Genomic DNA, 23,495 nt, shown 5'->3' with positions numbered 1-23,495 from the left:
TTGGGCGGTGGATGGGACCCGGCGCTGCGGAGCCCGGGGCGGGGGTGGGGGGTGCCCGTCGAGGAGGCTCGGGCCGCCGGGGAGCCCACCGCGGGGGAGCTTGGGCATGGCGGGCTGCAGGTCCAGAGCCCTGCCCCGCGGGGAGGCGGCTGAAGCCCCGCGAGAATTCAAGCGTGGCGCGGGCAAGCCGGCAGTGCTGAGGGACCCGGCGCCCCTCCTCAGCTGCTGACCCGGGTGTTAAGCCCCTCACTGCCCGGGGCCAGCGACGCCAGCCGCTCCGAGTGCGGGGCCCGCGGAGCCCACGCCCACCCAGAACTCGCGCTGGCCCGCCAGCGCCGCGCGCAGCCCCGGTTCCCGCCCGCGCCTCTCTCTCCACACCTCCCTGCAAGCAGAGGGAGCCGGCTCCAGCCTTGGCCGGCCCAGAGAGGGGCTCTCACGGTGCAGCGGCGGGCTGAAGGGCTCCTCAAGCGTGGCCAGAGCGGACGCCGAGGCCGAGGAGGCGCTGAGAGCCAGCGAGGGCCGCCAGCACGTTGTCACCTCACAGCGCCACTGTACTCCAGCCCAGGTAAGAGTGCGTCCGTGTCTCTAAACACACACACACCCACCCACACACCCCTTAGAAACTGTGAATGAATGGAGGGAAATGCCATGTTTTTGGTTGGGAAAATGCAGACGAAGAATTGTAATATTTCTGGCTGGGTGCAGTGGCTCACGCCTGTAATCCTAGCACTTTGGGAGGTCAAGGTGAGTGGATCACTTGAGGTCAGGAGTTTGACACCAGCCTGGCCAACATGACAAAACCCTGTCTCTACTAAAAATAGAAAAATTAGCCGGGCGTGGTGGCAGGCGCCTGTAATCCCAGCTAGTCGGGAGACTGAGGCAGAAGAATTGCCTGAACCTGGGAGGTGGAGGCAGCAGTGAGCCGAGATCACACTACCGCACTGCAGCCTGGGTGACAGAGCAAGACTCTGCCTCAAAAAAAAAAAAAAAAAGTACCCCCAATACATTCACAACTGTGCCTAACCAGGCCAAATCCCTGGCAGGTGGTTTTAATTTCTGATGTTTTTTAGGGGCAGATGGAGCTGATGGGTTCGTGAAAGTTGTGTTACTCTAAAAACTGACACTGGTGGACAAATCTAGCAGTTGCCAGGGGGACCTAATTTTACATAACTTTATTCTCTTTTCCCGCCAATTTTTTTATTATAAAATACACATAACACAAAATTTACGATCTTAACCATTTTAAATGTACACCTCAGTGGTATTAAATGCATGCATAATTTTGTGCAAACATCCCCACTGTCTGTCTCCAGAATGCTTTCCATCTTGTAAAAAAATTGAAACCCTGTCCCTATTAAACACTTAACTCCTCTTTCCTCCCTTCCCTCAATCCCTGGCAACCTCCCTTCTGCCTTCTGTCTGTATGAATTTGACCCCTCTAACTACCTCATCTAAGTGGAATTATGCAGTCTTTGTCTTTTTGTATAACTTTATTCTTTCAACAAAGAATAATAGATGATAATACATAGCTCAGTAGGTTTTATTATTATAAGTTTTTAAGAGGTTTTTCTCCATAGAAATAAATATACACATTTAAAAATGAGACTGGCCAGGAATGATGGCTCATGCCCATAATCCCAGCACTTTGGGAGGCCGAAGTGGGAGGATCTCTTGAAGTCAGGAGTTTGAGACTAGCCCAGACAACATAGTGAGACCCCGGTTCTACAAAAAATAAAATTAAAATTAGCCTGGCATGGTGACATGTGCCTGTGGTCCCAGCTCCTTGGGAGGCTGAGGTGGGAGGATCACTTGAGACCAGTAGTTCAAGGCTGCAGTGAGCTATGATTGCACCACGGCACCCCAGCCTGGGCAAATGAGCGAGATCCTGCCTCTAAAAATAAATAAAATATTTTAAAGTAGCTGTCCTGATTTGAGTTTTACAAATAGTTATTGCAGTAACAGAGGATGAGAAGGTGCAAGGGAAGGGAACATCTGGCCATAGATCTTTGGCCACAGATATCACTTCTGGGAGTTAAGCAGGGGTCAGAAGGGATGAGGCAGAGTGATTGATGGATCAACTGAAGTGAAGTAACTCAGGGGAAAAACCAAAAACCTTATGGTCTCACTTAGAAGTGGGAGCTAAAGCCAGGCACGGTGACTCACGCCTGTAATCCCAGCACTTTGGGAGGCTGAGACGGATGGATCACTTGAGGTTAGGAGTTCAAGACTAGCCTGGCCAACATGGTGAAACCCTGTCTCCACTAAAAAAATACAAAAAGTAGCCGGGTGTGGTGGCACACACCTGTAATCCCAGCTACTCGGGAGGGTGAGGCAGGAGAATCACTTGAACCTGGTAGGCAGAGGTTGCAGTGAGCCAAGATTGTGCCACTGCACTGCAGCCTGGGAAACAGAGTGAGACTCCATCTCAAAAAAAAAAAAAAGCTACAGGCATGCAAAGGCAAACAGAATAGTATAATGAACTTTAGAGACTCAGAAGGGGGAAGGGTGGGAGGGGAGTTAGGGATAAAAAACTGCCTCTGAAGTATAAAGTATACTACTTAAGTGACAGGTGCACTAAAAGCTCAGAATTCATCCATGTAACAAAAAAAACACTTGTACCCCCCAAAATATTGAAATAAATTTTTTAAAAAAGAGACTGTTTGAGAGAGCAGCATTCAAACAGGGAGAACGTAGGAGGAATGCCTTCTGGGCAGATTGGGATCTCTATCTTTATGTTTCTGTTTGTTGTCACATCCTGGGAAAGTGACCGGTGTGTGTTCTCCAACTTTGAGACTGTTTAGATGTGGCTGGGATGAGCTAGGCTTCATAAGGTGTGATGGGATGTGGGGGTCAACCTTCTGAGCACTCTGGGATCTAATACAGCCATGGGAGACTTATCCACTTGTTCAAGGTCGGAGATTCTTCTCATTGACACAGGAGACAGGCAGGAGCTGCCCTCACCATTTCATTTATTCCAAACATGTTACAAATAATCATTCACTCTTCCCCTGCAACTTTGACAGAAGGATTGCTATGGACTGAATGTATCCCCTGCAGAATTCATATTGTTGAAGCCTAAATCCCTGAAGTGATGATATTTGGAGGTGGGGCATTGGGGAGGTCATTAGGTCATGAAGATGAAGCCCTACAAATAGGATTAGTGCCGTTAGTGCCCTTGTAAGGAAAGACACAAGAGATGGAAGGAGAGGATTGCTCTCTACTTTCTCAATGAGAAGACTGCCATCTACAACTCAGGGAATGGGCTCTTAGCAGACATAGGGCTTGCCAGCACCTTGCTCTTGGACTTCCCAGCCTCCAGAACTGTGAGAAATAGATATTTTAGCTGGGCATGATGGCTCAGCGCTTTGGTTGGGCAAAGTGGGAGGATTACTTGAGACCAAGATTTCTGGACCCGACTGGGCAAAATAGACCCCATCTCTATAAAAAATTTAAAAAATTAGCTAGGTGTGGTGGCATGCGCCTATAGCGCCAGCTCCTGAGGAGGCTGAGGCAGGAGGATCGCTTGAGCCCAGGAGTTCAAGGCAGCAGTGAGCTATGATTACACCACTGCACTCTAGCCTGGGCAGAGACAGACCCTGTCTCTTAAAAAAAAAACAAAACTAAAAAAGGAGAGACATAAGGGAGATGGAAGGAGATGATTCCTCTCCACTCTCTCCCATGTGAAGGCACAATGGGAAGGTTGTAGCTGTAAACCAGGAAGTGAGCCCTCACCAGACACAAGGTTTGCTGCCACCTTGATCTTGGACTTCTCAGCCTCCAGAATCATGAGGAATAAATGTTTCTTGGTAAATCACCCAGTCTGTGGTATGTGTTATAGCAGCCAGAGCTGATTAAGACATGGGGGCAATCAGGCTCACCAATGAGGCCACCCAGCTAGAGTAGCAGAGCCTGGATTTAAATCTGGGCATGTGGGCTCCGGGGTCAGGGCTTGTCACTTCTTGGCTGTGCTGGCTATCCCATTTTTAGAGGCAATTAACATGTTTATTAATCACTCAGTCATCAACCACTAAAACAGCTTTTTCTATGTGCCAGGCCCCATGGCACCAACCATGGGAGACATAGAAATGACACTGGGGCATTAAACCTGCTGTCTTTTAAGACTCCCAGCAGAGGTGGCTGCTGTTGCCATAGCCCTTCCCAGATAAGTTTTTGTGAAGCCCCTCCAACCCCCAGGGCATTAGCGTCAAGAACTCTTCTTGCTGACTGGCAAGGCAAGCCCTCTGGGCGTTCTATGGACTGAGGATGATAATTAACCTACATGGAAAACACCAACTCCTGGTAATTCCTGGGTGAGCTCTGGCTGCAGAACCTGGGGCTCTGAGGTTTCTTCCCTTTTCCTGGGTGGGTAGGAGCCTTGGGAAGGGTCCCATTATCTTCCTGGCCTGTGTCCTCCTGTTCTTCTCTTCCTCCCTCACTTTTTCTACCCCGCCCTCCCAGGTTTGCTGTCTGGGTCTTTGGGTTCCTCCAAAGGCCTCTCTGTCCAGGTACCCTCCCCTTTCCACTCCTTGTCCTTGCCTGTCATTCCTAGATGACACCTTGTTAGAGTCGCTGTCTTATCTTACCAGTAAGGAAACTGGGAATCAGAGAGGTTGAGCAACTCACATAGGGTCACCTAAGAAGCTGGAGGCACAACTGGGCTGGGAATGCACCCAGAACTAAAGCCCATCATGGGCAAGAGGAGGCCACACTCCCACTGAGAGAGGGGAAGGGCTGGTGAGGAGCAGAGGAAGGGTGAGAACAGCTAGGGCTTCTCCACCACTCGGCTCTGCCAGCCTGGGCAGTGCCACTCAGTGTCAGATCTGCAAGCCCCTTGGAGGGCGTCCAGTCCTGAGGGTGGAAACTGTGGTCCCATGCCAGACCCTGTTCAGTCTCTTTATTACAAAGAAATTAGAAATAATTTCAAACATATTGCTACAACAATAGTATAAACCACTGTGTGCCACAGTAGTATAAAGTATACAACAATACATCATCAAGAGTATAAAGACCAAGAATTGCAAGAATACTATAAAAACCCATTATTGGCCGGGCGCGGTGGCTCACGCTTGTAATCCCAGCACTTTGGGAGGCCGAGGCGGGCGGATCACGAGGTCAGGAGATCGAGACCACGGTGAAACCCCGTCTCTACTAAAAATACAAAAATAATTAGCCGGGCGTGGTGGCGGGCGCCTGTAGTCCCAGCTACTCGGAGAGGCTGAGGCAGGAGAATGGCGTGAACCTGGGAGGCGGAGCTTGCAGTGAGCCGAGATTGCGCCACTGCACTCCAGCCTGGGCGACAGAGCGAGACTCCGTCTCAAAAAACAAAACAAAACAAAACAAAACAAAACAAAAAAAACCCCATTATTGACATTTTGCCACATCTTTTTCTCTCCCTTCCTTTCTCTCCCTCTCCTCTCCTCTCATCTGCTCTCCTCCCCTCCCCACTCCTCTCCCCTCCCCTCCCTTCCCCTTTTCTTTTCTTTTTTCTTTCTTTTCCTTTCCTTTCTTTCTTTCTTTCTTTCTTTCTTTCTTTCTTTCTTTCTTTCTTTCTTTCTTTCTTTCTTTCTTTCTTTCTTTCTTTCTTTCTTTCTTTCTTTCTTTCTTTTCCTTTCTTCCTTCCTCCCTCCCTCCCTCCCTTCCTTCCTTCTTACTTTCTTTTCTTTCAAGACAGTGCCTCCCTCTGTCACCCAGGCTGGAGTGCAGTGGTGCGATCTCAGCTCACTGCAACCTCCACCTCCCAGGTTCAAGCAATTCTCCTGCCTCAGCCTCCCAAGTAGCTGGGATTACAGGTGACTGCCACCACGCCCAGCTAATTTTTGTAGTTTTAGTAGAGATGGGATTTCATCATGTTGGCCAGGCTGGTCTCAAACTCTTTACCTCAAGTGATCCACCTGCCTCGGACTCCCAAAGTGCTGGGATTATAGGCATGAGCCACCATGCCCAGCCCATTTTGCTTTCTATATGTACATATTTTCCTCCTTAACCATTTGAGAGTTATAGATGTCATGCCTGTCACACCTACATACTTGAGTATGTATATCTTAAGAATAAGAACTTGCTGAGCCCAGTGGCTCATGCCCATAATCCCAGCACTGTGGGAGGCTGACGTGGGTGGATCACGAAATCAAGATATCAAGATCATCCTGGCCAACATGGTGAAACCTCGTCTCTACTAAAAATACAAAAATTAGCTGGGCGTGGTGGCGTGTGCCTGTAGTCCCAGCTACTCGGGAGGCTGAGGCAGGAGAATGTGTGAACCCGGGAGGCAGAGCTTGCAGTGAGCTGAGATGGCACCACTGCACTCCAGCCTGGGCAACACAGCGAGACTCTCTCTCTCTCAAAAAAAAAAAGAGCATATGCAGATTTTGACAATTGTTCCCAATACTGCCCTTTCTGAATAGTCCTTCCCCACTACTTGATCTAGAATTCCAAGATATGAGCTGCATATCTTGACTGTCTCCTTTCCTTTCTTCTGAAATAGTCACTCAGTTTTCCTTTGTCTTTCTTTATCTTGATATTTTTAAGAAGTGCAAGCCAGTTGTTCTGCAGAACATCCTTCAGTTTGGATTTGTCTGATGTTTTCCAAATGGGCTATGCATTTTTGGCAGGAGTAATTCCTAAGTGATGTTGTGTCTTCTGCTCCGAGTCTTTGAAAAAAAGTGGAACCAGTTGCCAATATTAAAACCTGAGAGATTTTACATATTGTCTTGGTTTCTGGATCCTCTCATGAACAGATACCTACACTCTGGCCCCCTGGGCTAGGCTCCTGCAGGGAACTGCCGGTTGGAGCTGGACAGTGGGTGCCTGAGATGGCGGTGGGAGGGTGTCATCTGCTCCCTTTGCCTACCCCTCGGTCATCTAGGGGAGCCCACCTGGCCAGGCAGGCACTGAGTGTACAACTCTTGCTGGATCTCCCATTTATTTATTTATTTGTTATTATTTTTTAATTTTTCAGAGGTAGGGTCTCCCTCTGTTGCCCAGGCTGGAGTGCAGTAGTGCAAACACAGCTCACTGCAGCTCTAAACTTCTGGGTGCAAACAATCCTCTGCTTCAGCTTCCTAAGTAACTGGGACTACAGGCACGCACCACCATGCCTGGCTAATTAAAAAAATTTTTGTGGCCGGGCGCGGTGGCTCACGCTTGTAATCCCAGCACTTTGGGAGGCCGAGGTGGGCGGATCACGAGGTCAGGAGATCGAGACCACGGTGAAACCCTGTCTCTACTAAAAATACAAAGAATTAGCCGGGCGTGGTGGCGGGCGCCTGTAGTCCCAGCTACTCGGAGAGGCTGAGGCAGGAGAATGGCGTGAACCCAGGAGGCGGAGCTTGCAGTGAGCTGAGATTGTGCCACTGCACTCCAGCCTGGGTGACAGAGGAAGACTCTGTCTCAAAAAAAAAAAAAAATTTTTTTTTGTAGAGTTGGGGTCTCACTATGCTGTCCAGGCTGGTTTTGAACTCTGGACCTCAAGCCATCCTCCCGTCTTCAGCCTCCCAAATGTTGGGATTACAAGCATGAGCCACCGCGCCTGGCCTTCCTTCGTTTTTCAGTTGAGGCAATGATCTGGAAGACCCAGAGATGGCCAGGAGTGAGTTGCAGTCACTCTCAGAGGCCAGACTTGTCCTCGTTTTGTCAGAGCAATTACAAGTGGTTAGGTTCACATCTCACCATGTTTTATTAACACTTGACAAGAAATGGGGCATTTGCTGTGTTTGAGCAACTGCACCCTGCTGGTGTGTAATTCAGGGAGATGGGAACATGTGAATGTTTTCTGGCGCTATGTCTGCCCCTGTCCTGAGCAAGTCCCCAGCTGCCTTCTCCTCTCTGACCTCGTTATGTTCTTGCTGTTCATACTTTGAACACTAGGTGGCACTGGTTCCCTATTAATAACCTAGAGCAGCCCGTCGGCCTCAGAGGCCACCAGTCCAGTTGCAGAGGGGCCCTAACATCAGCCAGCTCAGCACATTTATGCTCTTTTTAGCCTTGGAATTCTTTCTTCTGATAAGATCCTTTGCCCCCGACTTAAAAAAATTGAAGTAGACGTCACATACTATAAAATCCACCCTTTAGACGCGTACAGTGATTTTTAGGATATTCACAAGACTGCAGCCATCACCACTATCGTTTTTTTTTTGAGTTGGAGTCCCACTGTGTTGCCCAGGCTGGAGTGCAGTGGCAGCGACCTTGGCTCACTGCAACCTCTGCCTCCTGAGTTCAAGTGATTCTCCTGCCTCAGCCGCCTGAGTATCTGGGACTACAGGGGTGCACCACCATGACTGGCTAATTTTTGTATTTTTAGTAGAGACAGGGTTTTGCCATGTTGGCCAGGCTGGTCTCAAACTCCTGACCTCAGGTGTTCTGCCCGTCTCGGCCTCCCCAAATGCTGGGATTACAGACATGAGCCACCGCACCCGGTCCATCACCACTATCTAATTACAGGATGTTTTCATTCTGATGAAATCTTACATGGAAGGCAGGAGCGAGGGGGATTTTTCCTGGCTTTGCCTGGGGGAAAAAAGCTATTAGGTTGCAGGCCGGGCTCAGTGGCTCACACCTGTAATCCCAGCACTTTGAGAGGCTGAGGTGGGTGGATCACTTGAGGTCAGGAGTTTGAGACCAGCCTGACCAACATGGTAAAACCCTGTCTGTACTAAAAATACAAAAATTAGCTGGATGTGGTGGCATACACCTGTAGTCCCCACTACTCGGGAGGCTGAGGCAGGCGAATCTCTGTTTTTTTGTTTTGTTTTGACGGAGTCTCGGTCTGTTGCCCAGGCTGGAGTGCAGTGGTGCAATCATGGCTCACTGCAACCTCTGCCTCCCAGGTTCGAGTGATTCTCCTGCCTCAGCCTCCCGAGTAGCTAGGGCTACAGGCGGGCGCCACCACACCCGGCTAATTTTTGTATTTTTAGTAGAGATGGGGTTTCACCATGTTGGCCAGGCTGGTCTTGAACTCCTGACCTCTTGATCTGCCCACCTTAGCCTCCCAAAGTGCTGGGATTACAGGCGTGAGCCACCACACCAGGCCCTAACTTTTATTTTAGGTTTGGGGTACATGTGAAAGTTTGTGACATAGGTAAACTCATATCATGGGGGTTTGTTGTACAGGTTATTTCATCACCCAGGTATTAAGCGCAGTACCCAATAGTTATCTTTTCTGCTCCTCCTCCTCCCTGACCCTCCACCCTCAAGTAGATCCCAATGTCTGTTGTTTTCTTCTTTGTGTTCATAAGTTGTCATCATTTAGCTCCCACTTATAAGTGAGAACATGTGGTTCAAGCAATTCTCCTGCCTCAGCCTCCCAAGTAGCTGGGATTACAGGTATGTTCCACCATGTCTGGCTAATTTTTGTATTTTTAGTATTTTGCATTTCAGTATTCCTGTTCTTGCACTAGTTTGCTAAGGATGATGGCCTCCAGCTCCATCCATGTCCCTGCAAAAGACATGATCTTGCTCTTTTTGATGGCTGCATAGTATTCCATGGTGTATCTGTACCACGTTTTCTTTATTCAGTCTGTCATTGATGAGTATTTGGGTTTATTCCATGGTCCTTACTACTTTTTTATTATACTTTAAGTTCTAGGGTACATGTGCACAATGTGCAGGTTTGTTACATAGGTATACATGTGCCGTGTTGGTTTGCCGCACCCATCAACTCAACATTTACATTAAGTATTTCTCCTAATGCTATCCCTCCCCCCCGCCCCCCACCCCCCCAACAGGCCTCAGTGTGTGATGTTCCCCACCCTGTGTCCACGTGTTCTCATTGTTCAATTCCCACCTATGAGTGAGAACACGTGGTGTTTGGTTTTCTGACCTTGTGATAGTTTGCTGAGACTGACGGTTTCCAGCTTCATCCATGTCCCTGCAAAGGACATGAGCTCATCCTTTTTTATGGCTGCATAGTATTCCATGGTGTGTATGTGCCACATTTGTCTTCACTCTTTTGAATAGTGCTGTTCAATGTTTTGAATAACATTCACATGCATGTGTCTTTTTTTTTTTCTTTGGAGACGGAGTTTTGCTCTTGTTGCCCAGGCTGGAGTGCAATGGCGCGATCTGGGCTCACTGCAACCTCCACCTCCTGGGTTCAAGTGATTCTCCTGCCTCAGCCTCCCAAGTGCTGGGATTACAGGCATGCACCACCATGGCCGGCTAATTTTGTATTTTTGTTTGTTTGTTTGTTTGTTTTTTGAGACAGAGTCTTGCTCTGTCACCCAGGCCAGAGTGCAGTGGTGCGATCTCTGCTCACTGCAAGCTCTGCCTCCTGGGTTCACGCCATTTTCCTGCCTCAGCCTCCCGAGTAGCTGGGACTACAGGTGCCTGCCACCACGCCTCGCTAATTTTTTGTATTTTTAGTAGAGACGGGGTTTCACCGTGTTAGCCAGGATGGTCTCGATCTCCTGACCTCGTGATCTGCCTGCCTCGGCATCCCAAAGTGCTGGGATTACAGGCATGAGCCACCGTGCCTGGCCTAATTTTGTATTTTTAGTAGTGACAGGGTTTCTCCATGTTGGTCAGGCTGGTCTCGAACTCCTGACCTCAAGTGATTTGCCCACCTCGGCCTCCCAAAGTGCTGGGATTACAAGCTTGAGCCACCACACCTGGCCATGCATGTGTCTTTATGGTAGAATGATTTATATTCCTTTGGGTAGATACCCAGTAATGGGATTTCTGGGTTGAATGGTAGTTCTGCTTTTAGCCCTTTGAGGAATTGCCACACTGCTTTCCACAATGGCTGAACTAATTTACACCCCACCAACAGTGTATCTGCATTCCCAGAAAAGTGTTCTCGTTCTTGAAAAAGGTAAATCACTGTATTTGTTGTGTAGTAGGTGGAATAACGTGCTCGCGAAGATGTCTTCATTCTCACCCTAGAACTTGTGAACAGGGTAGCTTATATGGCAGAAGGCATTTTGCAGTTGTGATTATGTTAAGGATCTGGGGATGGAGATATTGTCTTGGATTATCCATGTGGGTCCAGTGTAGTCATGAAAGTTCTTATACAGGAAAGAAGGAGGCAGGAGAATTAGAGAGAGAGGGATGTGAGGATGGATGAAAGCGTAGGGGGACACAAAGAGAAAGAGAGAAAGGAGAAGGAGAGAGACGGAGAGACAGAGAGAAATAGGGACAGGAGAGGGAGAGAAAAAGAGGAAGAGACAGAGAGAGAAATAGGGAGAGGAGAGAGAGAAAAAGAGAGAGGGAGAGACAGAGAGAGAAATAGGGAGAGGAGAGGGAGAGAAAAAGAGACAGAAAGTAGAGGAAGAGAGACAGAGAAAGAGAGAGGAGGAAAAGAGAAAGAGAGTAGAGGAAGAGAGAGAGACAGAGACAGAAATAGAGGAGAGAGAAAGAAAAAGAGACAGACACAGAGAGAAATAGAGGAGAGGGAGAGAGACAGAAGGAGAGAGTAGAGGGAGAGAGACAGAGAGAGATGGAGAGAAACACACACAGAAAGAGAGATTGTGAAGATGTTATGCTGTAGGCTTTGAAGTTAGAGGAAGGGTCCACCAGCCAAGGAATGCAGGAAGCCTCTAAAAGTTGTTGCAGACAAAGAAACAGATTTCCCTGTAAAGCCTCCAGAAGGAACACAGCTGTTTGAGACCAGGAGTTCAATACCTGCCTGGGCAACATAGCGAGACCCCTGTCTCTACAAAAAAAATGTAAAAAAATTAGCCAGGCATGGTGCTGCCTACCTGTAGTCCCAGTTACTTGGGAGGGTGAGGTGGGAGTATCGCTTGAGCCCAGGAGTTCTATGTTGCAAGCTCTCAACATCTTGATTTCAAGACTTTTGACCCCCAGAACAATTAGATTTGTGCTGTTTTAAGCCACTGAGTTGGTGGCTGTTTGTTACAGCAGCCATAGGAAGCCAATACTTCCTAATACTTCTCATTTCCTCGTTTTTCCCCATTCCATCATCTCATGATCTCCCTTTCTGGTGATCTCACATGAAATGCAGCTTCCTCAGGGAAGCCTCCCCTCTGTTGCCTGACTAGAGATGCCCTTTTAGCTCCCAGAATGGTTTCAAAGAGCAACAGCACAATTGTAGAATTATTTCAACATTTGTGTCATGCCTGGTTGGTGCTTACTTCCCTGGTTCCAATCCAGTTCTTTTTTTTTTTTTGAGACAAAGTCTTGCTCTGCCACCCAGGCTGGAGTGCAGTGGTGTGATCTCGACTCACTGCAACCTCTGCCTCCCGGGTTCAGGAGATTGTCCCTGCCTCAGCCACCCTAGTAGCTGGGATTACAGGTGTGCACCACCACACTTGGCTAATTTTTGTATTTTTGGTAGAGACGGGGTTTTGCCATGTTGGTCAGGCTAGTCTCGAATTCCTGGCCTCAAATGATCTTCCCTCCTTGGCCTCCCAAAGTGCTGGGATGACAGGCGTGAGTCACCACATCCTGCCCCAATACCACCACACCTGGCCCCAATACCAGCCTCCCAATACATGGCTGTCTTCTTCACAGGTGTGTCTCAGGCACAAAACACGAGCCTGGACCCCACAGAGGCTCAGAGAATGTGTGTACAATGAGCATGTGGAATGTTTGTAAAATGCATGAATGTTTGTAAAATAGGAAGGTTTATAAAATGCATGAATTAATGAGCTTCTAATTGAGTTCACTCTCATTATGGGCCAGGCATAGCTGTGTCCTGGGAGTGGTTGTGTGTGTTATGAGGGTCCTGGAAAGACCCAAACACGCCCTCATTTCCACACATTGGGGAGGAGGAGATGAACACAGACAGGTGAAGATTTAAATGGTGTTAACATCATTCATTCACTGTTGCAATCGTCAAATTCACAGAGGCAGAGAGAAGGATGATGGTTGGCAGGGGCTGGTGGGAGGGAGAAATGGGGAATGAGTGTTTCATGGGGACAGGGTTTCAGTTTGGGAAGATGAGAAAGTTCTGGAGATGGATGATGGTAAAGTTTGCGTGACAATGGGAATGTATTTAAGATCACCAAACTCTGTCCTTAGAAATGCTGAAAATGACACATTTTATGTTATATATATATATATATTCAGCCACAATTGAGAAAATTTCTTGCATCTAAAAATATGCCTCTAAGAAGCCACCATTCACATGAATGTATTAAAAACCTTCATTCACTGAAAAAAAAATTTAATTCAGTTTCAGACAATCCTGGGAGAAGTTAAAAATGTTTCAGCCCAGTCAAAGATTAAGAATCAAGTATGTGGCTGGGCGTGGTGGCTCATGCCTGTAATCCCAGCATTTTGAGAGGCTGAGGCGGGCGGATCACCTGAGGTCAGGAGTTCAAGACCAGCCTGGGCAAAAACATGGTGAAAACTCATCTCTACTAAAAATACAAAAATTAGCCAGATGTGGTGGCACATGCCTGTAATTTCAGCTACTTGGGAGCCTGAGGCAGGAGAATTGCTTGATCCTGGGAGGCAGAGGTTGCAGTGAGCCGAGATCACACCACTGCACTCCAGTCTGGGCAACAGAGTGAGACTCCATCTCAAAAAACAAAAACGACAAACATACAACCAAGTATGTAACAAGGCATAGAGGTTCATGCCTATAACCTCAGCACTTTGGGAGGCCAACTTGGGAGGAGCAATTGAGGCCAGAAGTTTGAGGCTAGCCTGGGCAGCATTATGAGACTCCTGTCTCTACAAAAAGTAAAAACAAAAACAAACAAAAAAAAATCACTGGGCATGGTGGTATCCACCTGCAGTCCCAGCTCAGGAGGCTGAGGTGGGAAGATTGGTTGAACCCAATAATTGGAGGCTGCAGTGAGCTATGAGTGTGCCACTGTACTCTGTCTAGCTTAGGCAACAGAGCAAGACCCTGTGGCAAAAAAACAAAAAACAAAAAACAAAAAAAAAAAAGAGAGAAGAAAAAAGAGGCCAGGCACAGTGGCTCACGTCTGTAATCCCAGCACTTTGGATGGCTGAGGTAGGTGGATCGCCTGAGGTCAGGAGTTAGAGACCAGCCTGGCCAACATAGTGAAACCCTGTCTCTACTAAAAATACAAAAATTAGCCGGGTGTGGTGGTGCACGCCTGTAATCCCAGCTACTTGGGAGGCTGAGGCAGGAGAATCACTTGATCCCAGGAGGCAGAGGCTGCACTGAGCAGAGGTTGCACCACTGCACTCCAGCCTGGGTGACACAGCGGGACTCCGTCTCAAAAAACAAAACGAAACAAACAAATCCCACGTACCTTATCAGACCTTGGATCCCACAATTTGGTTGGGACAGTGTGATCCCAAAGAGAGACACATTTCTAGGGAACAGTTCTGGGGAGGGGTTCCAGGGAGGTGGTCCTTGAGTTGTAGGTTGAACCCAAGGTAGTGGGGGCCTGGGTAGAGAGCTTGGGGGGCCTTCTGAGCCCAAGGCAGGGCTTCTGAGAGGCCCCAGAGCCCCTCCTGGTGCAGGGCCACCTTTCAGCCTTAGGACACCCGGGCTGCACACAGGTAGGGTTCCAGGGCTGAGATCCTAGCCTGAAGGACTCTTGAACAGTTCCTTTTGGAAGACAGTTGGCCTCAGGGAGGAGAAGGGAGCCCCGTCAGGCATGAGGCTGGGCGCACAGGAGCAGCTGGGCTGGGGTGGCCACGGGCTGGCTTGTGATTCTGTAGGTGAAGCAGTGGGAGGAGTACTCATGGCAGCCACCAGGGGTCGCTCTTGATTCATGAAAGAAGCTTGCAGGTCCCACGTTCTGGGTATCTCGGGCCTGTAACTTGGCAGTCCCCAGGGGGGCTAAAGGCCTGGGATACCCAGCGCATGGTCTAGCTGGGAGCCGCCACACGCCTTAGGTGGCTCAACTCGGAGACCCCGAGCCGGGGAGGAACATTAGTCTCTTTCGCTCCAGCCTGTCTCTGTTTCAGCCTGGGCAGCTGGCCTCGTGCCCTCTGCTTTGGTTCCCACTGCCAGGATTCCAGGGAGGATGAAAGGCGACTGTGGTCCTGGCACAGTGTCAAGGCTGCATTCATGGAGTCGTGGGTAGAACAATGATCGTCCCAGGACCTCAAAGCTACAGAGGCCTGGAGAGGCATATCCTGGCCTCAGCTGGGAACATGACCTTTGCCAGACACAGGTCTTTCTGGTACATCCAGAGTCAAGGAGGTGCCCTGGGTGTCAGATGACAAGTTTTAGGGTTGCGCTCAGCCTGTTCCTATCACTGTTGGGTTCAGTGTTGTCCTTTTCAGGAACCCCACTTTTCTGTAGGTCTGGCTGCTGTTCACATCTGCACACCAGCTGAAAGGGATTTGTGTGTATCTGGAACTTTCTTGCTACCAACGTTGTTTATTTCTGATCTATTTCAGGCTAAAATACTTCATCGTGAATAATTTTTCCTAATGAGCTTTTCTCCCTGTCCCGAGAAACTGGAATAATATGAGAACTTCAGGCTTTTTTTTTTTTTTTTTTTTGAGACAGAGTTTCACTCTTGTTGCCCAGGCTGGAGTGCAATGGCGTGATCTTGGCTCTCTGCAACCTCTACCTCCCGGGTTCAAGCGATTCTCCTGCCTCAGCCTCCTGAGTATCTGGGATTACAGGCGTCCGCCACCACGCCCAGCTCATTTTGTATTTTTAGGAGAGATGGGGTTTCTCCATGTTGGTCAGGCTGGTCTCGAACTCCTGACCTCAGGTGATCTGCCCTCCTTGGCCTCCCAAAGTGCTGGGATTACACGGGTGAGCCACCGTGCCTGACCAACTTCAGGCCTTTGTACTGGGGCCAGGGTAGGACAGGGAAGCAAGTCCTGAAAAGTTCAGGGACATGAAGGACCACAAAGGGCAAACTTCATGAGCATCACCGTTTTGCTGGATTAGCAGTAACACAGGGTCATGGAGCAACAGAGATAGAAGGGAGCTGAGTCCCATCATCCCATTTCACAGATGGAAACTGAGGCCTAGAGATGGAGATGCAGTGCCTGGGCCAGGGTTCTTCACTCTTGGAGAGGATGTTTATTCTTTGCTCCTATGGGGCTGTCAGTTCTATGGCTTGAATGTACAGAGAAGAAGGGGAAAGGTGAGGAGGGAACCTAGGGTCTCTCAGACTGAAAGAAGCTTCTGGAAGACCCCAGAGGTGTGGGGATCCTGGGTGCGGGGAGACAGCAGCCTGCCACACTGGTAGACAGTGGACAATGGGCCTCTGAAACTCAGTTTCACATCTGTAAAAAGAGCCAGTTGTTCTGAAAAAATAGCTGAATAGCTGAGGACTTTCCTACGTCTGACTCCTTCTCTCTCTACCCCTCTAATTCAGTGTCGCAGTCCACACTTGGGGTAAAGGAACCCCACTTTTCTGCAGATCTGGGTGCCGCTCACATGTGCACACCAGCTGGAAGGGATTTGAGTGTATCTGGAACTCTTCTGCTACCAGCATTGTTTATTTCTGATCTATTTCTGGCTAAACAAATCCATGTACTAGAGAGATTGGTTTCTAATACGGTGTAGACATGACCTATGTGTATTTTCCCTACATGTCTTCCAGGGTTTCAGCCTGATTTCCATACAGCCTGAGCTCTTCATTGTGAATGTGGGCAGGCTAGTTAGTAATTTGTACTCTACAGAGCCTTTGTGGATAGATGGTTCAGTTGCTTGAAGAGAGTCAAAAGGGAAAGTGTGTGTGGATTGCATGTGTGTATGTGTGTGTGTATGTGTACGTATGTGTGGATATGTGCACATCTTGTGTGCATGCATGTGTGCATGATGTATGTATATGCATGTGTACATCTGTATGGTACATGGTCTGTGCATTCTGTGTGTGCATGATATATGCATGTGCACGTGTACATATAGTGCATGCTGTGTGAATGTGCATGTGTGTGCATGTGTACATGTGGCACATAGTGTGTGCATGCGTGTGCATGCATGTTATTTATATTTGTACATGTGTATGTGTGGTGCATGGTGTGTGCATGCATGTGCATGCATGCTTTATCTTTGTACATGTGGTATATGGTATGTGCATGTGTGTATGCACGTATGCAGGATGTATGTACATGTGTACATGTGGCACATGGCATGAGCATGTGTGTGTACACATGTATGCATGATGCGTGTTTGTACAGGTGTACATGTGGTACATGGTGCATGCATGTGTGTGCATGCATGCATGATTTATATTTGTACATGTGTACACGTGCATTGTGTGTGTATGTATGGTTTATATTTGTACATGTGTATATGTGGTGCATGGTATGTGCATGTGTGTGCATGCATGTATGCGTGATTTATGTTTGTACATGTGCACATGTACATGGTGTGTGCATGTGTGTGCACGTATGCAGGATGCATGTACATGTATACATGTGGCACATGGTGTGTGCATGTGTGTGCATGCATGTATGCATGATGTATGTTTGTGTGCATGTGTGTGCATGCATGTATGCATGATGTATGTTTGTACACATGTACATGTGTTGCAGGGTGTTTGCATGTGTGTGCGTGCATGTATGCATGATGTATGTTTGAACACATGTACATGTGTTGCAGGGTGTTTGCATATGTGTGCAGGCATGCATGTATGCGTGATTTATGTTTGTACCTGCATACAGGGGTACATGGTGTGTGTATGCATGTATGCACGATGTTTGTACAGAGTACATGTGGCACATGGTGTGCCCATGTGTGCACACACATGTATGCATGATGTATGTTTGTACATATGTACATGCGATGCATGATGTATGCATGTGTGTGCAGGCATATATGCATGATTTATGTTTGTACATGTGTACATGTGGTCCATAGTCTGCGCATGTGCATGTGTGCATAAGTACATGTTCATGGTGTGTGCATGCTGTGTGTGCATGCATGTGTGCATGGTGTGTGTGTGTACATGTGGCATATGGTGGGTATATGTGTGTGTATGCTGTGCATATGTGTGTACATGCATGTGCACACATGATTTGAGATGGAGGTGGGGTGGGCCTCCTGAGAGAGCGTGGAGAACTCAGGGCACCTGCAGACTCAGTCTAAGCTCTCCAGGACCGTCTCAGGCAGATTCTGTTCCTTGCCTCCAGTCCCTAGGTGGCTTCAATTTGGATGGGAGGCCATTTTCCATTTTTTCTGTCCAAGAAATGGAGCTTGGCCCCTGAAATCAGACACTTGAAAGGCATTTTGCATTTTCTTAGGGGTTTAGAAGCATTAGTTTTTCTGGGATGAGTGACACGTGATCATCTTGTTCCCAGCATTGCGAATTAAGAAGTGCAGAAGTCCTAGGTGCCAGCCCAGTAGTTCCTGCCCCTTTCTGATGCCTGCTCTGTTACGTTTGAGGCCCTGGCTGGCATGGCACATGGAAGGTGGGGGCCAGAAGTGCAAAGGTTACTGAGACAAGGACTCCTGGAGGCAGCTAGAGTCATTTCACATCAAGCCAGACAGGAGAGCTTTGCTTGTCAGAGGCAGGACCGTAGTGTGCCTCTCGGATAATGCAAACATGATTGTATGGAAATCAGGACACGGCTAAATTAGTTTTCTGCAGACACGATTTGCAATATGCTTGTGATAGTAAATGTTAATATTCTCACTCGCGGTGATTTATTTTGCAGCATCTGAATCTCACAAATGTACTTTCATCTATGGCTAATGTGACATTGGCTAGTGCAAACTTTCATTGGTTACTACTTTTCCTCCCAACTACCTGCTCTGAATACTTGGGAAACAGTTTCTTCGAAGTTAGCTCAATAAACAGTGGAGGAAAAAGACAGGAGCTGAAGAACTGCTGTTTACGTTTCTGTGTTTCTGGAGGGTTGGGGACTGGCAGTCAGCTTGGTGCTGGGGGGCCTTACTTGGAGTTGCCTGTTTATAAGGAGGCCAGGACCTGTCATGTATGTTACTTAAATTCCATAGCTTTGCTATGCTATAGTTTCTTGATCTGTAAAATTGTTTTGGCTGGGTGCAGTGGCTCACATGGGTAATCCTAGCACTTTGGGAGGCCGAGGCGGGCGGATCACGAGGCCAGGAGATCGAGACCATCCTGGCTAACGTGGTGAAACCCCATCTCTACTAAAAATACAAAAAATTAGCCGGGCGTGGTGGCACATGCTTGTAGTCACAGTTACTTGGGAGGCTGAGGCAGGAGAATCACTTGAACCCGGGAGGCGGAGGTTGCAGTGAGCCAAGATTGCGCCACGCACTCCAGCCTGAGTGACAGAGTAAGACTCCCATCTCAAAAAAAAAAAAAATTGTTTCAATCCTAGTTTTCATATCATGTGTGTTGTATGAGTCTTTGGAAGATTAAATGAGGTGCTGCATGCGATGGGCTCAGTTCAGTGTCTCCCCATAGTAAAAGACTCAGTGAGTGCTATTATTATTAGTTATTATTTATTTATTTATTATTATTTTTTTAGGTGGAGTCTTGCTCTGTCGCCCAGGCTGGAGTGCAGTGGTGCAATCTCAGCTCACTGCAACCTCTGCCTCCTGGGTTCAAGCGATTCTCGTGCCTCAGCCTCTCCAGTAGCTGGGATTACAATACCTGGCTAATACATATTTTTATTTTTAGTAGAGACAGGATTTCACCATGTTGGCCAGGCTGGTCTTGAACTCCTGACCTCAAATGATCTACCCGCCTCGGCCTCCCAGAGTGCTGGGATTACAGGCATGAGCCACCGCGCCCGGCCTATTTACTGGTTTTTAAAATTCCCTATCTATTCCAAAAATATCTGAGGCAGCTTATAAAACTAAAACAATACAGGCTGGGTGTGGTAGCTCACGCCTCTAATCCCAGCTATTTGGGAGACTCAGGTGGGAGGATTGCTTGAGCCCAGGGGTTGGAGACTGCAGTGAGCTATGATTGCACCACTGCACTCCAGCCTGGGTAATAGAGTGAGACCCTATCTCAACAAACAAACAAACAACACATTAAAAAAAAAAGAATAAAGAGAAAAATTGATCAGGATAAAGGAAAGTTAAAAGTGGAAGAGAAAGATGAAGGCAGAGGCCCAGCGTGGTAGCTCACGCCTGTAATCCCAGCACTTTGGGAGGCCAAGGTAGGTGGATGACTTGAGGTTGGGAGTTTGAGACCAGCCTAGCCAACATGGTGAAACCCCACATCTACTAAAAATACAAAAAATTAGGCAGATATAGTGACATGTGCCTGTAATCCCAGCTACTTAGGAGGCTGAGCCAGGAGAATCACTTGAAGCCAGGAGGCAGAAGTTGCAGTGAGCCGAGATTATGCCACTGCACTCCCACCTGGGTGACAGAGCGAGACTCCGTCCCCCCAACCAAAAAAGATCAAGGTAGAATGTAAATGGTAATATATAGGGATGTAAGCTAGAAATTCTGATAGTATTACAGTATTACTACAGGTGGAGATGCTGCCAATTTGGCTGTTAATATCCCAAAGCAAGATGGGAGGTGTATGTGTACCAGCCAGTTCTTTGATCACAAAGCAAGAAGGAAATACTGTTAGGTGTGTGTGGCTGGTGGTTGAGAGGATTTAGGTGACCCATAAGGACACTCAGCAGAAGCAAGTCTCTTGGTTTTTAAGACTGCCCAAGAAAGAAAGACTCTTGTTTTATTTTGTTTGTTTGTTTGTTTGTTTTGTTTGAGATGGAGTTTGGCTCTGTCACCCAGGCTGGAGTGTAATGGTGTAATCTCAGCTCACCGCAACCTCTGCCTCCCAGGTTCAAGCGATTCTCCTGCCTCAGCCTCCCGAGTAGCTGGGACCACAGGTGTGTACCACCACACCCAGCTAATTTTTGTATTTTTAGTAGAGATGGGGTTTCACCATGTTGGCCAGGCTGGTCTCAAACTCCTGACCTCAAGTGATCTGCCCACCTTGGCCTCCCAAAGTGCTGGGATTATAGGTGTGAGCCACCGCGCCTGACCAGACTCTTGGTTTTAAGAACTTCCTACTATTCCCTGTGACCAGCAGATCCCAAGTGAGTCCCAACTGGTCAGCCACTTGCCTTCAACTGCAGAGGCCAAGCTGAAATTTTCTCAGGGCAAGCTATTGGACCAGAGGTGGTGGCCAGTGGAGGACCAGCCCAGGGGCAGAAAGGAGCCTGGCTGGGGCCGGGGGCGGGGGCGATGTCCCCAAATGTTTCCAGCATAGGGATTTTTCATCCTGAGATTTCAGCCAAACTCAGCTTGTGTTCTTTGCTGGTTCTGTGTCTCAAGATGCAGTTTATACCTGAATGTCACTGTTTAGTATTGAACCCGCACACTTTGGAGTGATTTTTTTTTTTTTTTTTGAGATGGAGTCTTGGTCTGTCGCCCAGGCTGGAGTGCAATGGCGCGATCTCCGCTCACTGCAAGCTCCGCCTCCCGGGTTCACGCCATTCTCCTGCCTCAGCCTCCCGAGTAGCTGGGACTACAGGCACCCGCCACCACACCTGGCTAACTTTTTGTGTATTTTTAGTAGAGAGGATGTTTCTCCATGTTGGTCAAGCTGGTCTCGAACTCCCGACCTAAGGTGATCCACCCGCCTCGGCCTCCCAAAGTGCTGGGATTACAGACATAAGCCACCGCATCTGGCCCACACCCAGCTAATTTTTTATATTTTGGTAAAGACATGGTTTCACCATGTTGGCCAGGCTGGTCTCAAACTCCTGACCTCAAGTGATCCACCTGCCTCGGCCTCCCAAAGTGCTGGGATTACAAGTGTTAGCCACTGCACCCAGCCAATACCTGTTGAGTGCCTACTATGCGTCTGGGACTGTTTGAGGTGTTTAGGATACAGCAATGGACAAAACAAAGTCCGTGCCCTTTGGAATCTACCTTCTAGTTGGGAAACAGGCAACAGAAGGCTGAACAATAAATATGAAATATACCCTCAGGCAGAGGTTAGTACTCAGGATAGAAAGGAAACAAGGGGAGGGCCAGAGAGTGATGGACAGTTGAAGAGCTGCAATAGACAGGGTGCTTGCAGCATGAAATGAGAGAGGAGCAGGTGCAAAGTCCCTGCAGTGGGAACATGCTTGGTCTACTTGAGAAACAGTAAGTGAATAGGCCCCAGCATCTGGGGCACAGTGACATACCTCATTTACGGATGAAGGAGTGGAGAGATTAAATAGCTGAGACCCTTGGTCCCAGAGAAAGTGCCAGAGCTAGAATTCAATCACAGAAAAAGAAGAAAGAGGTGAGGTCAGGTGTGGAGGCTCATGTCTGTAATCAGTGCTTTCGGAGGCTGAGGTGGGAGGATTGCTTGATGCAGGAGTTTGAGACCAGCCTGGGCAACATAGTGAGATCCCATCTCTACAAAAATTTAAAGATCAACTGGATGTGGTGGTGCATGTCTGTAGTTCCAGCTACCTGGGAGGCTGAGATGGGAGCACTGCTTGAGCCCAGGAGCTCAAGACTAGCCTGGGCAACACAGCAAGACCTTGTCTCTACAAATAATAAAATTAGTTGGGCGTGGTGGTATGCACCTGTAGTCCCAGCTACTTGGGAGCCTGAGGAGGGAGGATTGCTTGAGCCCAAGAGTTCAAGGCCAGCCTGGGCAACACAGCAAACCTTGTCTCTACAAATAATAAAAATTAGCTGGGCATGGTGGTGTGCACCTGTAGTCCCAGCTACCTGGGAGGCTGAGGAGGGAGGATTGCTTGAGCCCAGGAGTTCAAGACCGGCCTGGGCAACACAGCAAGATTCTGTTTCTACAAATAATAAAAATTAGCTGGATGTCATGGTGTGCACCTGTAGTCTCAGCTACTTGGGAGGCTGAGGCAGGAGTATCGCTTGAACCCAGGAGTTGGAGGCTGCAGTGAGCTACAATCACACCACTGCACTTCAGCCTGGGCAACACAGCAAGGCCCTGTCTCACATAATAAATAAATAAATAAAAGAAGGAGTCATGGCTTAGACTTGGCAAAAGTAGAAAGATGAAATAAATGGCAGTAGGACAGAGAGAGAGAGAGATCAAGAGAGGGGAGGGAGACAGAGCAAGGATGTGGTAGAGAAAGAGGAACTGGAGAGGGAGATACAGAAAAGGAGAGGCTCGGGAGGGAATGGAAAATGTGGATTAGAGGTCGGCCTCATGGCCAGGGCTCTAGCTGGCTCACACTGGGAAACCCACAGGAAGCAGAAATTGAATCCTTCCTTGGCAACTCTCAGGCAAACAAGTGCCTGTTGATCCCACAGTTGCCTTTTTTTTTTTTTTTTGCTTTTTCTTTTTCTGTCTCCCAGGCTGGAGTGCAGTGGCGCCATCTTGGCTCTCTGCAACCTCTGCCTCCCAGGTTCAGGTGATTTTCCTACCCCAGCCTGCCGAGTAGCTGGGATTACAGGCACGTGCCACCACACCCAGTTAATTTTTTGTAATTTTAGTAGAGACGGGGTTTCACCATGTTGGCCAGGCTGGTCTCGAACTCCTGGCCTCAAGCAATCCTCCCACCTTGGCCTCCTAAAGTGCTGGTATTACAGGTGTGAACCACTGCACCCGGGCCCACAGTTCCCTTTTGCAGGGAGCCTTATCCGTACAAGCTCACTGAGGGCAGAACTGTGCGCAAAGCAGAAATTGTCATGAACATTTGCCTGGTCACCTATTTTTTTCTTCCCCAAGTAATAAAAGGTTGGGAGCCTCTATTCTTGTTGTGGG

The 23,495-nt window shown here is 48.3% G+C and overlaps 1 long non-coding RNA gene across 1 annotated transcript in view; it reads left to right on the top strand.

Annotated features, from left to right (window-relative positions):
- The first annotated feature begins 512 nt into the window (after positions 1-512).
- LOC131381943 (uncharacterized) overlaps positions 513-23,495 on the top strand; it is a 143,105-nt gene continuing 120,122 nt past the window's right edge. The window contains exon 1 of the long non-coding RNA XR_009211022.1: positions 513-565. This is a non-coding gene — a long non-coding RNA (uncharacterized LOC131381943). The remainder of the gene's footprint in view (positions 566-23,495) is intronic.

This window comes from Hylobates moloch, unplaced genomic scaffold, assembly GCF_009828535.3.
Source record: "Hylobates moloch isolate HMO894 unplaced genomic scaffold, HMol_V3 SCAFFOLD_1, whole genome shotgun sequence".
In the NCBI taxonomy this organism is placed as follows: domain Eukaryota; kingdom Metazoa; phylum Chordata; class Mammalia; order Primates; family Hylobatidae; genus Hylobates; species Hylobates moloch.
The sequence above is the reverse complement of the archived record's forward strand: the minus strand, read 5'-3'. Positions and strand labels throughout refer to the sequence as shown.